This window comes from Otolemur garnettii, unplaced genomic scaffold (genome assembly GCF_000181295.1).
Source record: "Otolemur garnettii isolate 467f Iridium unplaced genomic scaffold, OtoGar3 scaffold00132, whole genome shotgun sequence".
NCBI lineage: Eukaryota > Metazoa > Chordata > Mammalia > Primates > Galagidae > Otolemur > Otolemur garnettii.
The window spans coordinates 1,333,914-1,339,518 of NW_003852527.1; the positions used below are offsets into that span (position 1 = coordinate 1,333,914).

Sequence of the window (5,605 nt, forward strand, 5' to 3'; positions counted from 1 at the left end):
GCCACCTTAGGTGTATGTGGTTGGCTCCTTAGCTGCTTGAGCCACAGGTGCCGAGCCTGCAAACAGGATCTTAAAGAGATATTTTTACATCTGTGTTCATAGCAACATTATTCACAACAGCTAAAATGTGGAAGCAACCCAAGTTCTCATCAGTGGATATCAATAGATGAACAGATAAGCAAAATGAGGTATATACATATGATGAAATACTATTCAGCCTTAGAAAGAAGGAAATAGTGATATTTGCCACAACATAAATGAATCTTGAGGACACTGCGCTAAGTGAATAAATAAGTACCAAAAAATACAAATATTGTATGATCCCACTTCAATGAAGTATGTAGAATAGTCAGAATCATAGAGACAGACAGTACAACAATGATTGCCTAAGACTGGCGGAAAGGAAATGAAAAGTTATTGCTTTGTGGGTATAAAGTTTCAGTTTTAGAAGTGAAACTTCTTTATAAGTGAAAACACTTATAAAGATGGATAATGGTAATGATGGTATAATATTATGAATGCACTTAATGCCACTAAACTCGATACCTAAAGAGTTAAGATGGTGAATTTTATGTTTCCCTTTTAACATGAAAAAGGTGAAAAATATTACAAAGAAGGGATTTTGCAGATGTAAGACCCTTGATCAGTTTTATCAACTTTTAGTTAATAAAAAGGGAGATTATCATGCATCATGCATGGACATGATTTGAGTTCTTTAAAAGAGTGCAAGCCCACAGAATGAAAAATATTACATGACCTTATTTATATGTAAACCTAAAAAAAAAAAACCAATTCAAATATACAGAGATAAATCACAAAACCATGATCACCAGGGACTTGAGGGTGGGCAAGGAAATGGGGAAATATAGTCAGAGGATACATAAGACAAACAAATCTAGAGTTCTAAGGTTCAACATGAGGATTATAGGAAATAAAATCATACCGTGTGCGGGATGAATAGATTTTAGTTGCTCTTGCCACAAAAGAAAATAGGTAACTGTGAGATGATGGATTCACTCGAGTACAGTAACTTTTTAACCATCTACATGTGTTCCATAACTGTCATGTTGTATATCTTAAATAAACACGATAAAATGTATTTTTAAAGGGGTCAGAGGGGGACATGACTTCTGGGAATTAGATATTTAAAGCAACAAAATGCAACCTTAAAGAAGCATACATCTATCCTGTGAGCTGCCTATAGAGACAATCTCTCTAGCTAAGGGCCTCAATTTTACAAGGAACTGAATGTGTCTGGAAGAGAACCCTAGGCTTCAGATAAGAATGATCCTGGTTATTCCCTTTGATACAGGGTTCCCCCATTCAGAGCTAAACAGGGACCCCAGTTTCCTAGGACTGAGGAATTTCATGTAAATTTCCTAGGGCTGGCTAATTTCATGTAAGCTGGGCATCTTCTGAAGTGGAGGCCCTGGCTTTTATCTTGAGCTGAAGGGACTACATTCATTTGTTAATACCTTCGTGAATATTGAAGTCTGCCATATCCTGGCCAAATGTAATTCTCAGGACCTCCCTTTTTTGCAAAACAATATATAACCCCTAAAGAAAAGATCCATTCAGGACTTCTCCCTTGGGCCTTTCTGTCTGCCAGAAGCTCTGGTGCTTTTTATTTTGTCTATATTCCTTTCTATATAATAAATCCTATCTTACCACTGATCTGTGAGCCATGGGTTCATTCTTCAAATCTCTAATACCAAAGACCTACTGCAAAAAGAAATTCTGCCAACACTTTGATTTCAGTTTTGTAAGGCTCTAAGCAGAGAATCCAACTATGCCATGCTTATATCTATGGAAATTATGAGATAATAAATAAACATTGTCCTAAGCCACTAAAAAAATAAACAAACATTAAACTTGTCAATCTTGGTCAGCCAATATCTATGTTTATGTACTATATCTGTAAAATTTATAAAGGCAGGATTTTTAATATTTTAATTTACCTTACTATATTTGTTTGATTATTCTTTGATTTATCATGAGGTTATTTTGGTTTTCTGCAATGAAAGTGACATATGACTATAGGTTGACAATCATTTTATCTTTGATAAGCCAAATTGTAGTAAGGGCATTTTGTAATCTTTGTCTTAATACCTATATGATATTTTAATAAGGCACAGAGAAAACCATCAGTTTTTCATGATGGAATTTTATTTTGCCTTCAGACATTGGCAAGATCAAGTAATCTATTGCCAATGACATTTACAAATGAGAAAATAAAAATTAGGCAACTTTTGGAATCTTTTGATCCATAAAAATGGCAAAGAGACCTAATGACAACCAAGGCATGCAAACACAGTAGGTCTATCAGGAGAAGCCTCAATTCCTCCATTCCACGTATAGGTTTCCTGTAGGAACAAAATGCATTTTAAAGGCAGTTTCATTCATCAAGTTTCAAATACCTCAAATTAATTCCTGTGAATATGAAAAATTTTACAAACCCACTATAAGATATCACCATAATCCTAGTCACGTTCCTTGATTATCTTTAAGCCATTCATAGAATGCACATTTTTTACACTCAGCATAACCTTCCTTACCTCACTACCATCTTCCAGGGCTCATCCTAGTAAGTTCATTGTTCCACCTCCACCCTTTCCCAGGCCATAGCTCTGCACTTGGCTAGAGAGCAGTGGACTATACATTGTATTTGAGTATCCTACAATTCCCTGATTGTAAGTATGACCTGGATAATAGACACATAAATAATAGATAGATAGATAGATTTTCAGGACACTTTCCTAAAAGTTCTGGTTTAGAAGATTTGGGAAAAATCTGGGATTTTTAAAAATTTATTTCAGAATATTATAGGGGTACACACCTATTGGTTACATAACTTGTATTTGTACATTTTAAGTCAGGTTGCAAGTGTGGTCTTCACCCAGAATAGGTGCATTCCACCAATTAGGTGTGAATTTGTCCCACTCCTCCTTCCCACTGCCACTGAGTTTTGCTCCCACATGTGTCCAAAAGTGTTGATTGACTAGTTCTAATTTAGTACAGAGTACATGTGATATTTATTTTTCCATTCTTGTGATGCATCACTTAGAAGAATGGTCTCCAGTTCCATCGAAAGATACTAGATCATCATTTCTTTTTATGAATGAATAGTGCTCTATGATATACATATACCTTGTTTTATTAATCCATTCCTGTGTTTGTGGGCATCTGGGATTTTTCCACATCTTTGCAATTGTGAATTGTGCTATTATAAACACTCAAGTACACAAGTCTTTTAAGAAAATGTCTTTTTTTTTTCTTTTGGAAAATACCTAGTAGTGAGATTGCTGACTCAAAATGTAGGTCTATTTTTAGTTCTTTGAGGTATCTCCATACTACTTTCCATAAAGGCTATATTAGTTTGCAGTTCTACCCACAGTGAATTAGTGTTCCTTTCTCTCTGCATCCACACCAGCATCTGTGGTTTGAGAATTTTCAACAAGAGCCCTTCTCACTGGAGATAGGTGATATCACATTGTGGTCTTCATTGGCATTTCCCTGATGATTAGAAATGTTGAGCATATTTTTATGTGTTTGTCAAACATTGGACTATCTTCATTTGAAAAGTTTCTATTCACATCTTTTGCCCACTTTGGTGTTGCTTGACTTTTTTCTTGCTGATTTGCTTGAGTTCTTTGTAGAGTATAGTTATTAGCTTTCTATCAGATATATAGCATGGAAATTATTTTTTCACATGCTGTGGGATTCCTGCTTTTTTCTCAGACTCCAGGTAATAGTTATGATCACAGATCTGATTTGATGGCATCATCTTAATTTGTAAATGACAAACTCCTGAACTGTGTACAGTGCCCACAAGGTGTTTTTCAAAGTTTGAATGCCTCTAGATAAGACACACTCTCCCCAGCTCACTCAGAGCCCACCCTTTCTAGTATTATTCCTTGGGACTTTGCCCCTTTAAGTCACACAACTGTCATCTGAAGGCATCTGAGTTTGTGAACTCTGCTTTAGTTAACATCTATATATACATGCTTCCCCTTTTGAATATAATTTTAATTTTTTAAAAATAAATAGAACATATAAAATAGAATCTCCTTTGTTTGCAATACATCCAGCATTCAGGAAAGTTTCTTTGGGTGGAGGGGATTGTTTTTCTTTTTCTTTTTTCTTTGTTTCTTCTGTTTTCCAGAAGATTGTCACATTATTGTTGTTTTGTTTTGTTTTTTAAATAGAATCCACAGAGTCTATATTGTGTCTGGAATTAGCCAGCCTGAGAACCAGGGTCCCCAGGAACCAAAATGGAACCAGGTCCTGGGCCAGTCTTGATGGGCATCCCCCAGGAGGAGATGGCTTCCTCAGTCAGCCCACTACCACAGATGTCATGGGCACAGACTCTGTCTACACCCTCGCTCACCACAGCCACAGGCTTCCAGGTGGGGAAGGGAAAGCGCCCAGAGACCACCCGAGCACCTGGGGGCAGCTCTGTCTTCAGCTTGCCCTCCAGTGGTGGGAGCTGCCAGAAGTCCTCACGGTGGTAGCAGAGACTGGCAAGACAGCCGGCCCTCCAGGCGTGCAGCCGTGCCAGTGCCACCAGCCACAGGTTCAGCTCATAGCCCACAGCTCCACCCTGCAGTCACTGGAGCCCAGATCCACCATTTTTCCAGAGCAGTCTCACAGCAGCGACAATACATGCTCAACCTGTGGCACAGTGGCACCAACTTAGGGCACCTCAGCCACAGTGGCACGCAGCGGAAACCGGGCTGTGGCATCAGCGCCCAAGTCATGTAGGCCACCAGGCCTGAGCCTGGGGCCAACTGAGCAGCTCAAGCACTCCAAGCCACGGCTCCCGCAGCCCGTCGGAGCCTCGGCCAGGTCGTCCTGTTCCATGGCTGCAGGACACGTGACTCTGGGTCTTTAACCTTAGGGTGGCTTCCCCCTCTGGGGTCTGAGACCCTCACGCCCTGGCCAGGAGTTAGCGGCATGCTGTAGCCAACCTACCCGGTCCATATTATTGTTTTTTTTTTTAAGATAGTGGCCTTCTGGGCAGTTGTCATACTGTTGGTGTTTTAGAGAGACCCTCCTTAAAGTATACTCTGACAAACTATATGAGCCTTTAGGATACATGAATGATAGACTGGCAGGCACAGGACTCCACTTTCACCATGACTCAGGGCTGGAATGAGCTGCCTTTTAGATGTACAGTAGTAAGCATCTTTGGCTTGAATTAAGGCAAAGCAATGACACATAGGCATACTGCAGCCATTAGTGTTCTGCTGAGACAAGGTCCTCTCTCTGTGCACTCAAACAGAATATTTATTCAGGAAAAAGTGCCATCCACTGTTCTCTATGTCAGTGGAAAGACAAGGTAATCCCCTTACCCTGCATAAATCCAAAAGGATTGAGCCCAGTGTTGCACACAGCCATTTTTCCAAGAGAGTTAAAATGTGTCCTCATTTAGCAATGCTATTTTATAACTTCCGAAAAAGAATGTCAAAGGAGGAGGAAAATGTGAACAAGAGGGAACTTACTGGAGTTGAAATATTATATATAGGTATAGATATAGATATTAACATAGACATATTTATGAGAAGCTTTGTTGAATCAGAGAAAACATTTACACTACAGCATGAGA

The 5,605-nt window shown here is 39.0% G+C and overlaps 1 pseudogene; it reads right to left on the reverse strand.

Annotated features, from left to right (window-relative positions):
• Nucleotides 1–4,234: 4,234 nt before the first annotated feature.
• Nucleotides 4,235–4,860, reverse strand: LOC111727937 (annotated as a pseudogene).
• Between the last annotated feature and the right edge of the window lie 745 nt (nt 4,861–5,605).